Below are 13293 nucleotides of genomic sequence, written 5' to 3'. Positions count from 1 at the left end.
GGGTGAAATGAAGAGGCATCTCTGGTGTAAGGGACAAAATGAAGAGGCATCTCTGGTGTAAGGGGTGAAATGAAGAGGCATCTCTGGTGTAAGGGGTGAAATGAAGAGGCATCTCTGGTGTAAGGGGTGAAATGAAGAGGCATCTCTGGTGTAAGGGACGAAATGAAGAGGCATCTCTGGTGTAAGGGGTGAAATGAAGAGGCATATCTGGTGTAAGGGCTGGAATGAAGAGGCATCTCTGGTGCAAGGGGTGAAATGAAGAGGCATCTCTGTTGTAAGGGGAGAAATGAAGAGGCATCTCTGGTGTAAGCGGTGAAATGAAGAGGCATCTCTGGTGTAAGGGGTGAAATGAAGAGGCATCTCTGGTGTAAGGGGGTCTGGAATGAAGAGGAATCTCTGGTGTAAGGGGCGAAATGAAGAGGCATCTCTGGTGTAAGGGGGGCTGGAATGAAGAGGCATCTCTGGTGTAAGGGGCAAAATAAAGAGGGATCTCTGGTGTGAGGGGCAAAATGAAGAGGCATCTCTGGTGTAAGGGGCGAAATGAAGAGGCATCTCTGGTGTAAGGGGCGAAATGAAGAGGCATCTCTGGCTGATTGGTCTGTAGTTGCTGGGATCTGTTTTTGCACCTTTTTTGTGCAAAGCGGTGATGTTGGCTGCGACCAAGCGATCCAAGCAGATGGCAGATGACCTTGAGCAAAAGAGATGGTGAAGAGAACAGAAAGAGGGAGTGAAAGAGCAGAAGAACATGATTTTAGGACCCGTGGGCTGATGCCATCAGGACCAGTTGCAGAATCAGAGGCGAGGGTTGACAGAAACTTTTCCACCTTGTCAGGAGGAAAGGACACAGAGTCCAGGAGCAGCTGGGTACGACTGGGTACGGTGGGTACAGAGAGGGATGGGTTTGGGACACAAGATTTAGAGGCAAACACAGAGTTGAGGCATTCAGCTTTTTCACGTGCGGAGTCAGCCGTTAAGCCGTTTGAGGTGAGGGAGGGGATGGAGGGGGAACAAACACCAGAAACAGATTTGACCAGACGCCACCAGGATTTGGAAGAGGGAGACAGATAAGAGAGTTCGGTCTTGAGAACGGTGAGATATTGTTTCCTGGCTCTCCTGAGGGTGGACACACACTTGTTTCGGGCTTTGTGAAAGGAAATGAGATTTCCTTCCGTTGGATTTGCTTTCCAGGAGACGAAAGCAAGTTGTTTCAGGGCAACAGCCTCACCACAAGATTCCATGTACCATGGACGGGAGGAAGGGGATGACAACTGAAGACGAGATGGGATAAATCTGTGCATGAGAGAGAGCAATTTACTTTGAAAGAATTCCCAGGATGAGTTGATGTCAGAGGCGGTAGAGATGGGAGACCAGTCCAGATGATTGATGGCTGCTTGAAGACCGTGCCAGTTGGCCTGAGTGAAATGCCAGACTCGTCGATGCTGAGGAGGCTCTCTGAGAATGGTCAGAGAGATGTCCACTTTGACAAGCACATGATCAGATGAGCCGATTGGAGCAGAAGAAGAGCAGCAGACATTTTCAGGGAAGTTTGTCATAACCAAATCCAGAAGAGAAGATGCTCCGTTGACTGAGATCCGGGTCGGTAAATTGACAGATTGTGTCAGTCCCAGTGAGTCGCAGAAGTCCTTTGCTGAAGAGCCATGGCTGGTGAGAGCGGTACCCACACCCAGCCAACTGGCATGGTGACAATTGAAATCACCACATATGAGGAAGAGAGTTGGGATGGGTAGATAGAAGTTGGTCCATATTATCAGACAGTGAGATGTAAATGGAGTCATCGCTGTTTGGTGGACGGTACAACACACATATGAACAAAAGGTGGGAGCGAAGGGGAAGCCGTAGCCAAAGGTATTCCTGGGGGTGAGGTGGAGAGAGGGCAGTGGAGGGCGAGTGAGGTAGAGAGTTTTTTTATAAAGATAGCAACCCCACCTCCAGGACGAGGCTCAGGTCTATCATACCGGAGGAGGGAGTAACCTGGGAGAGATACCAAGGCATCAGAGACATCATGAAGGAGGAAAGTTTCTGTTAAGCAGATCACATCTGGTTTGTCAGAAGCAACCTGTATGGAGAGGTCAGTCAAGTTTGAGCGAAGGCCCCGGATGTTTGAGGTCCATACCGTTAATGAAGAGGAAGGGGGAGCATCGGGTCCAGAACAGGGGGGGGGGGGAGGGGTAGGGTAAGATGTGGAAGAGGAGGAAGAGGTAGGGAGAGCTGTTGAAGGTGTGTCAGAGATTTCAGAGATTTCAGAATAGCTTGGAGAAAGGGAAGAATGGGGCGGACAAAAGGTTTGATGGAGATTGGGTGAGGCACAGTGAGGTGTTATTTGAGGAGGGGGAAGAGCGAGGCAGAAGGTTGGGGGAGATGAAGGTGAAAGTTGGAAGGGGGAAGAAGCAGGGAGGATGCTTTGAGGAGGAGGGGTGAGAGGGGAGTCTAGGAGGGGAGGAGCGAGGGAGAGTCTTGGAGGGGAGGGGTGTGGGGGGAGTTTAGGAGGGAGGGGAGGGAAGGGGCAAGGGGGGAGATTTGAAAGGGATGGGTGATGGGGGAGGATTTGGAGGGGAGGGGTGAGATTGGATTTTGAAAAGTGTACGATTCATGGGAAACGAACATTTTTTGCAAAATGAGTTTGAGACCTTCGAGTCAAAAATACGTTTGAGGGCACTGGAGGAGGGGTGGAGTTCTGGATAGTTTAGGGAATGTAGAAAGGAGGAACTCTAAGAGATGGTATTATATATATTTTTTGGAATGAATAGATTTGGTGAGCAAGAGGAAAGCATCCTTTTGTAGGAAAAGAAGAAAAGGGTGTTATAATATATGAGAGAAAATAGTTGTTCAGGGGAGAGATTATACATTTCTAACCACGTGATCGCGAACGAAGAACGAACGAACAAAAAGAACAACAAATAAACGAATGAGACCTGGGAAGGAAATATTTTTTGGGGTTTTTTTTTTTTTGTGAGTAGAGATATTAAACAAGGAGGTATGGGGTGAACGACTGGGACGAAACAGAGAACGAAAATAATTTCAGCGCATTCGACGAATTGCTGAGAGAAAAACAAAACCACAAGGTCGGAGACGGTACGGTAGCCGAAGCCTATGAGTACTAGGCCGCAGAATACTCGATACGCATTAACCGACGATTGTGGATACATGTACGAAAAATTAGCACCGAAAATTTTCCAAAAACATACGCTATAGGTACAGACATCAAAAGATAGATACAGTCTCGACAAAAACACAATTGAGAAATATCACTTAGCTTCGAAAGCGTGAGCGCATGGAACCGCTTCGAAAAGACGTGACCTCGCCGTGATCTCGCGAGATCTCCCTCTCTGGTGTAAGGGGCGAAATGAAGAGGCATCTCTGGTGTAAGGGGCGAAATGAAGAGGCATCCCTGGTGTAAGGGGCAAAATGAAGAGGCATCTCTGGTGTAAGGGGGGCTGGAATGAAGAGGCATCTCTGGTGTAAGGGGCGAAATGAAGAGGCATCTCTGGTGTATGGGGCAAAATGAAGAGGCATCTCTGGTGTAAGGGGTGAAATGAAGAGGCATCTCTGGTGTAAGGGACAAAATGAAGAGGCATCTCTGGTGTAAGGGGTGAAACGAAGAGGCATCTCTGGTGTAAGGGGTGAAATGAAGAGGCATCTCTGGTGTAAGGGACAAAATGAAGAGGAATCTCTGGTGTAAGGGGTGAAATGAAGAGGCATCTCTGGTGTAAGGGGCGAAATGAAGAGGCATCTCTGGTGTAAGGGACAAAATGAAGAGGCATCTTGGTGTAAGGGACAAAATGAAGAGGCATCTTGGTGTAAGGGGTAAAATTAAGAGGCATCTCTGGTGTAAGGGGTGAAATGAAGAGGCATCTCTGGTGTAAGGGGTGAAATGAAGAGGCATCTCTGGTGTGAGGGGTGAAATGAAGAGGCATCTCTGGTGTAAAGGGCAAAATGGAATTCGGCCTTCCAAAACCCCCTTCCCCTCTTCTGAAAACTTTATTCCTCCTTTCTTGAACCTTCTGCCCATGAAACCCTTTCTGTGAGGGCCCTCAGGACATGTTCATCTACTTTATATGTCTCACATATAAATTGCCCCCTACACGATGGTAAAGAGTTGTTGTGCTGTCGGATGTACAGCCCGATTTCATAAGGGATCGGGCTTGTCATTCTCCCGTTTCTCGGAACACAACGCTCAAACGACTGTGGAAAGCGGCGCTGAGTAGGAAAGATTGGGAGCCGACCCCCCCACAGCTACAGCTGCAGCCATCACTTCGTCACCGGTAATACAACCGTGTTGCATTTATTCTGCTTTAATTTCACAAGTATGTGATATCTTCAGTATGATGAGGTATTTTTTAATTAACATGCGTACATTCCGACGTAAAATTGCACCAATTTAAAACACATCCCACCTACAAAGGTGCCCCACCCACGCTGGGATTTGCGCGATGTCAACGCAAACAAAGGGTAGAGGGAAGTAACTACCGGTACACTCGCATTTTGATTGATTTGCAGGCACAATAAGTTTTGATCCAACCCACCCAGATTATGTTCCAACGATATTCAGCAATTCTACTCCATTCGCACAGGAGAAAAGAGCCAAAAGCATGGACAGGTGAGAAGTAGCCAAAAGCATGGACAGGTGAGAAGTAGCCAAAAGCATGGACAGGTGAGAAGTAGCCAAAAGCATGGACAGGTGAGAAGTAGCCAAAAGCATGGACAGGTGAGAAGTAGCCAAAAGCATGGACAGGTGAGAAGTAGCCAAAAGCATGGACACGTGAGAAGTAGCCTTGACTTTTGTAAATATTGTGTAATTTTGTAGATCTAGGCCTAAATGAAATTGTTTTGACTCTAAACGTAAAATACATTATAATCTAATTTGAAGTCCGCATAGTCTGTTTTAATTTGCAATAATGGAAAATACAAGAGATTATTCTGTACCTGCATAGTCTATTTAAATATTCCTGGAAGCAACTTTGTAGAAATTTAGCATTGAGTTTAAAATTGTTCAGATTTACACAAGGTGACTAATTTGGATGCCAAACAAATAGACCTTTGAAATACACTTATTAATTAATTTATTATATCAAATCGCAAATGCCTACTTTTCCTCAGCAGTTTTTAGGTAGAGCCTTTATTTTAATTTCATAGATTAATTTCTTAACCACACTCTATAGTATCTATAGTACATGAATTTCATCTTATATTAATTATAGATACAATAACGTGCAAGAGCGACGTGGGAAGCGAGAGGAGTCCATAAAGAGGCGAGTAGCAGCCGGTGCCCTCATGGTGCTCACTCACCTGGAGGATGATGTCGAAGATGTTTATGATGAAACTTGCACACCTGTGGCATGCCAGACAGAATTGACCATGAAGGACATCAGCGAGTTGGGGACAAGATCTTCCTTTGACTTCAATTCATTGAGAAAGGAAAATGAAGAGGATGTGAAAAGCATTAACAAATTGTCTGTAGGTGAGAAAAGCTTTCAGGTTGATGAGAAGAAGGTTTTGTTCCGCACCGGTTTGCCTCATTTTGCGACTTTAATGTGCCTCTTGCAGATACTGTATCCATGTGTGGAAGATTTTCAATCTCGGATTTTGACAAATTTCCAGCAGCTGATGATTGTATTCATGAGACTGCGACTGAATTTAAAGGGTGAAGATCTTGCATACAGATTTGGCTTTCGTCCTTCTACTATATCTAGAATTTTCAGGAAGTGGATTCATGTTTTGTACATAAGACTGAGACCCTTGATAAGATGGCCTACTCATGCTGAACTGAGGTGTACCCTGCCATTAGAGTTCCAGAGATGTTTCAGGAATTGTGTGTGCATTTTGGACTGTGCAGAGGTGTTTATTGAAAAACCGTCCGATTATAAAGCTCGAGCGCAGACTTGGAGCAGCTACAAACAGCACAACACAATTACCCCCCAAGGTAGTATTTTTTACATTTCCAAAGGATGGGGTGGACGTGTCTCAGACAAAACTGTGGAATCCTGAATAATTTTCTACCTGGGGACGTTATTCTCGCAGACCGAGGATTCACTATTGAAGATTCTGTTGGCATTTATTGTGCAGAATTGAAAATTCCAGCATTCACTAAGAGGAGAAAACAGCTATCATGACTAGAAGTTGATGAAACACGAGAAATTGCTCATGTTCGTATTCATGTTGAGCGCGTGATCGGACAGTGGAAACAAAAGTACACCATGATGGAAGGACCAACACCGATCTCTTTAGCTTGTGGTGATGCAGAAGATGATGTAAACATTGTTGACAAAATGGCTGTTGTGTGTGTGTGTGTGTGTGTGTGTGTGTGTGTGTGTGTGTGTGTGTGTGTGTGTGTGTGTGTGTGTGTGTGTGCTGCTTCATGCAATATGTGTCCATCTGTTGTACCCTTTGATTGATGAAATAATATATGCATGATATTCTCTCTGGCGCATCCAAACATAACACTGTTTACAAAACAACAATTATTATTATTATTAATGTTCAACATATCAAACTTCTTTCAGCATTAAACTGACCAGGTACCTATTTCATTATGTTCTGTCAAACATTTTATGTAATATCAAGGTGGTCTGAAAATGTCGCATTTCATTTTGAAACTTTTTCTTAACCAAGACTTGTTTAACATGAAAATTAATAAATGTTATTGGTTCTATAATTGACACTATTCAGTTCTTGTTCTCTGTTTGCAAGGCAAAGATAAACAACACACAACACAACAACACAACACAACACAAATAAAACGGAGCCATTCTTTACTGATTTTTAGTCTGAATATATTTTCATATAATTTGAAAAACAAAAACAAAAATTACAACAGCAAGTAGTCTATCTAAAGTACTCAATTCTCAACAAGATATCTCTACCTTTGACTCACCTTTGCTGTCAATAAATGTTAGCTCTTTCACGAGCCTCGATTCAGTATACAAAAAAAAAGAAGAAAAAAAAAAAAAAAAAGGACTCGGATGTTGTTATCAGTCCGAACACAAAGCACATCTGACACGAAACCAGCTACAAAATATTTATAAGCCTCCAGGCTCTTGTATGCCCAAAGCCCGAAGGTGTAAGGACTAAGTGCTGTCAATGAAAAAGTTGTATATGTCCGGGTAGGAAAGGTTAGGAAAAACATCGTGATCCTTGGACCATTGTGTAACTGCTGTCGCGTCCGGGTCCACAGGCAGATGACGCAGCCTCAGTTTCTCGCAATACCGCGAAAACGCCTCAACGGGCAAGCTACGGGCGTAAACCGACAGGTCCGTCTGGTCAAACGACAGCTTTCCCGCCATGTTGTTTATGCCACCCAAGATGGCGGCCGGAACCGGTTGCCATGGACGACGCTCACGTGATGCAAGGCCTCTATTCCTCACTCACGTGCTTTTGTGCAACGTTTTGTGAGTGCTGGCGTGAAAACGACTCCGGACCTTCGTGACTGTAACAGGAACAGTAAGTTGGTTCTCCGCAGGACATCTTCAAGTAAGAACTGGCATCAGATCTTTGAGGAGCGTAGCCAAGGTCCGACAGGAAATACTGTGTTTTTAGGCACTTGGGCCTGAGCTCAACCGCCAACAATGGTGACCACCATACACCACCACAGATCTGTGCTAGCTCTAGCCTGCCGGCTGATAGCACCACAACATCTATCTTGTTGTCCTCATCGCCACTTTCCAGCAAGGATAAAAAGAGACTGTATCGTTTGTGTATCTCAGTTCGGTTTCCCTCGTTACAGCCTCTTTCTTTTGGGGCTCGATGGAAAGAGAAACTGCCTTCTGGGTCTCCCTCCCATCCGCAATGGTCTGCAATGTATGTTTCACCGATTGTTAAAAGGACTGGTGATATTGCTTGGAGACTCGCCCATATGGTGTTGCCCTCCAATGTTTTATTACATCGTTTTAACGAGGATAACTCAGTGGCATGCCCTTTTTGTATGATTTCTGAAGACCTTTTCCATGCTTACGTAGATTGTGCAAGACTCTCTCCCTTCTTTGGTTTTTTATCAACTTTTTTAATCGCATGAACTTTTCTTTTTCTACACGTGTTTTTATCTTTGGAATACCACTTAGTTACAAAAAACGCTCTGAGACTGCTCTTGTTAATTTATTCATTTCTATTGGAAAATTAGCAATCTACAAAACAAGAAAAGCAAAGCTCCTGGCAAATGCTGATATTTTATGTGATGTGGTAATTGTGTTTAAGGCTCTAGTCATGGCAAGGTTACGCTTGGAATTTTCTTTTTGCCAAATGAAAGATGATTTACAAACCTTTGTGGAAAAATGGTGTGTAAAGGGTGGGTTTTATAAACTTGATAATGGTTTGTTAAATTTTTTATTTTAGTGTTTGGTGTTTTTATTGTTGTTGTTCGGCTGCACATGTTTGGAATTGTAGTGACTTTATTATTTGCATGACTTGTATGGTTTTCTTATCTTTATAATAAAAGAGCTTCAAAGGTCAAAGTCTCTCTCTCTGTCTCTCTCCCTCACCCTCTCTCTCTCTCTCTCTCTCTCTCTCCCTCACCCTCTCTCTCTCTCTCTCTCTCTCTCCCTCTCTCTCTCTCTCTCTCTCCCCCTCCCTCTCTCCCCCTCTCTCTCTCCCCTTCTCTCTCTCCCCCCCTCTCTTTCCCTTTCTCAATTTTTCACTTAATTTAATCAAACGCTTAATTTGCTCTTGATGTGTTCATAGCTCTTGCGTGAGCATTTCCTTTAAAATTGTTTGTGGTTTCTGTTTGTGTCCTCACCTTTGGTTGGTAAAATTTTTATACTTGCTGATTTCTTTTGAATATCCTTTGTTCTTTTTTGGTGTGTTTATGATCCTTATACAATGTTTCTTTGAACTCGTTGCTTGGTTTAACACTACTTTGTGGAATGGTTTTATACTTTTATAATAAAAGGATACAAAAGTCAAAAGTCTCTCTCTCTCTCTCTCTCTCTGTCGCCACCTGCTGGCCGTTTGTATGCTGGTTGTACTGTCATGGCGTCTGCTTGTGGAGGCCTGTGAGTGCTCTGTGTTGTTGCTCCATTCCCCCCCCCCCCCCCCGTTTTCCCCCCTCTGTGTCCTTGTGCCTGTTCGTGGAGTTTTCCTGGTGATTCCCATATACATTGAGACGGGAGAGAGAGCCGGAGAGCACAGGGTGATCGCTGGTAAGGGTTCATCGTTTTTGGGCATCGCCCGATCGGTGTTTGCTCCTTCATCTTAAACCTCTATTTCCTTTTTTTCCTTTCGTTTATCTTTCCTTCAGTTTGTTTTGTTGCCTCCCCTTTCCGAAGTTAGGGGAATCAGAGAGGTCTGATTACTTCCCATTCCCGGAGTTCGGGTAGGGAAGATTATATTATATATTCACCCTCCCCGAGTTGGGGAGGGGTTGTAAGTGCAGCTGTTCCAGCATGGCAGCTGCACTATCTCGATTTACGGCTTTTCAGAGCCTGACCCGTAAGCACGGGTTCTTTTGTGTACCTCCGGAACGTGAGGTTAGTGTCAAGGACGTTGTCCTCGCAACCGGTCATGTTGTCGGGATCGACAAGGTTGTTGCCGCTTCGCGGATGAACAAACGGATCGTTATTTTTTTGTCCGACGTGGATTGTGTCCCACAAATTGTCGAACAGGGTTTGACAATCGATCCAGATTTATTTGTAATGATTTCCCCACTAGATAGCCCAGCGATAAAAGTCGTGATATCCAATTGCCCCCCATTTGTATCCGACGATGTACTAATTAAAGAATTGTCCCGATACGGTACCATCGTGTCTCGTATCTCCATGATTCCCTTCGGGTCACGAAACAACGATTTAAGGCACGTGGTTTCATTCCGGCGGCAAGTGTTTATGATTTTAAAAAATTCCCAGAAGGATTTAAACCTTATAATAAAATTAAAACATCAACAGAACGAATATACAGTGTACGTGTCCACCAACGTTCTAAAATGTTTTGGCTGCGGACAATTTGGGCATGTTAAGCATGACTGCCCCCGAAAAGAGTATTCTCCACAAGTACAACCTCCCCTCCGAACCGGGAATAAGCAACCCCCCCACCTTCCCACCACCGATTCAATCACTTCCACCACCGACCCAAGCCTTCCCACCACCGACCCAAGCCTTCACACCACCGAACCAAGCCTTCCCACCACCGAACCAAGCCCTCCCGCCGCCGAACCAAGCCCTCCCACCACCGACCCGAACCTTCCCACCACCGAACCAAGCCCTCCCGCCGCCGACCCAAGCCCTCCCACCACCGACCCGAACCTTCCCACCACCGACCCGAACCTCCCCACCATCGACCCAAGCCTTACCACCACTGATCCCAATCTGTCTACCACCGACCCAAGCCCTCCTACCACCGACCCAAACCCCCCCGCCGTACCCCCTTCCCCTCCCCTTGAAACAGGGGCCCCTCCCTCTACTGAAGGATCTAATTGCAGTCATCTCCTGTTAACGATAGACCTCACCCCCCAGGCGACATCGTCCAATCACAGCTTGTTGCCTGCTATAACTGATCCTACCTCTCCCGCCGTGGTAGCCGATGGGAATCCCCTCCCGATGATCACGTCCTCCCCCCAAACCCTTGCAATCTCTTCCCACTAACCAGGACGAGTTTCAATTAGTCTGCCCAAAAGGAAAAAGACATCTGCAAACAACAGATGAAAACGGTCATCTCTTTAAAAAACCTACAACTGAAAACCGACAGCCCCTCCTCTCTGGCCTAGATTTGTCCCTCGTCACAGAAAATTGTTTCTCGGTATTGGAGGACATAGATGTGGATGAATCCTCGCCCTTGTCTACTGACCTAGAAACTGATATGGTTGAACCGCAAAAATTAGTACCCCCCCCCCCTCCCCTGAAGATGGCTCATTTCTCTCCCTCCCCGTCCCCCCCCCCCCTCTATGGACTATGCCCCATCCGATAACGTGGAGGGATGTGATGACGGTGAGGAGATAAATGATGAAAACCAGTGTGACACACCATCTGAGCCATCTGATATAGATGACTCTGTTAGTGAATGTGGTAGCCTTAAGGAAGAAGAAATCCCTCCAATCCCTCCCTCCGAGATAAAAAGGTTTCTTAAGGACACATTCCGAAAAAGGAATGTTGTAATAGAAACCTTTTTTCCGGAGCTACCTGATTTTATACATTCCGCTAAACTGATGGTAAAACGGCCCCACGTTTTTAATTTCAATTCCTCCCAACGTCACCGTTTAAAGAAGTGGTTGCAAAAAGCTAAGAATGAACTGCTATCAAAAAATTGAGTGGTGGTCACTCCTCCTTGTAGCTGTAATGAGTTTTTCCATTTGTAGCTTGAATATTAACGGAGGATGTAGCTCTGTCCGTAAAGTTCAAGTAAGGGATTTTTTATTACAGAAGAAAGTTGACATTGCCCTCTTACAAGAGACCCATGCCAACGACTGCTGTGTCGCAGAGTGGTGTAGGCTCTTCCCCGGCCTGTCCTTCTTTAGTAACGGTGACTCCCGCAAAGGCGGTGTCGCAATAATTCTTAGCCCCTCCTTTTCGCCTTCATCGCATAAATTCGACGAAATACACAAGGGATCCCTAGCATCCCTAGAATTCCACTACTGTGGAAAATTCTATACTATTTTTAATATCTATGCCCCAAGTACGCCTGTAGCTCGGCGAGTTTTTTTAATGACCTTGGGACACACCTAACGTCCCTCGACAGTCAAAACGCCCTAAAAAACCAAGACAATCATGTTTGTATTGGTGGAGATTTTAACTGCACCCTCCAACCCCAACTAGACAGGAACAGTGCAGAGCCCCATCCTGCCTCCACAATCCCTCTCACCAAATTTTTAAAACAAATGAATTTGACAGATATATGGCGGGTACAGCACCCATCAATCAGGCAATACACATGGTGTCGATGCATTCAGGGTAATATTGTACTTGCTCGCTTGGACAAGTTTTATATTAATCCTCCACTTGAACGCCTCGTTCTGTCATCCAAAATTTACCCATCAGGATTCTCGGACCACAGCGCAACATTTCTCAAAATTTCTGCCCCCTGCCCGAAACACAAGAGTGCTTTTTGGAAATTTAATAACAACTTACTTGATGATAGTACCTTTAAGGACATTTTTCCGGAAATTTGGAATATTCTAGTTGCCTCCCAAGGGAATTTCTCAAACCTCAGACAATGGTGGGATAATGCCAAAACGCACATCAGACTGTTCTGCCAACAATGTTGTGCGTATGGTGTTCAAGAGGAAAGAAAAACCACAACCTTACTTGAAGATGAAATCCTGGAATTACAGGAACAGCTTCAGGGAACCGCAAGTGTGAGCTACCAGGGAATGAGGCAACAAATCCATGGAAAAACGGCCTTACTGAATTCCATATCCGAAAGGCGAGCACAAAATGCTTTATTGCGCCTGAAGATGAGGTACATACACGACCTTGATGCTCCAACCAAATTCTTCTTCAGCCTTAAAAGGGGGGCCTCTTCGTCAATGATTACACGCTTGCTCCATGATGGGGAACTCCTTTATGAAGATGGCAGAATCAGGGCAATGTGCCCGGAAACATTTTAAACAACGGTTTATGCGGCATGACACTAACCAGGATGCAATATCGGAACTTGTTTCTAACCTTCCAACATTGGTGGAGGATCAGAAGCAGCAGTTGGAGGATCCTCTTAGGTTACCTGAGCTCACCGCTGCCTTGAAGGCCTTGGAACCTGATAAAGCCCCTGGACTGGATGGGCTGACTAGCGAATTTTTCCAGTTTTTTTGGGACGCCATTGGACCTCACCTACTGCGGGTATTGAATGAATGTTTAGAGGATGGACAACTGCCGTGGAGTTGCCGGAGAGCAGTCACCACCTTAATTCCTAAGAAAGCGGACACTCAACTTATAGAGAACTGGCGTCCTATTTCTGTTTTATGTACTGATTATAAAATTTTAGCCAAAGCCTTGTCTAATCGAATGAAACCTTTTATGAATGTACTAATAGGAGAACATCAATCCTTTTGTATTCCTGGACGTACTATTTTTAATAATATCTTTCTTATCCGTGATACCATTCGGTTTTGTAACAATTTTAATATGAATGTTGGTCTGTTTTTCATTGACCAAGGAAAAGCCTTTGACTGTATTGACCACATGTACCTTTTTAGAGTTTTAGAGAATTTTGGGTTTGGACCTATTTTTATCTCGTACGTTAAACTTTTGTATTGTAATATATCCAGTGTTCTTAAAATTAATCAAGTATTGTGTAGCCCCATTGCTGTACAACGGGGAGTACGGCAAGGTTGCCCGCTATCTGGACTTTTATACTCTC

This window comes from Myxine glutinosa, chromosome 13 (assembly GCF_964187855.1).
Source record: "Myxine glutinosa chromosome 13, kmMyxGlut1.1, whole genome shotgun sequence".
Taxonomy (NCBI): domain Eukaryota; kingdom Metazoa; phylum Chordata; class Myxini; order Myxiniformes; family Myxinidae; genus Myxine; species Myxine glutinosa.
The sequence above is the reverse complement of the archived record's forward strand: the minus strand, read 5'-3'. Positions refer to the sequence as shown.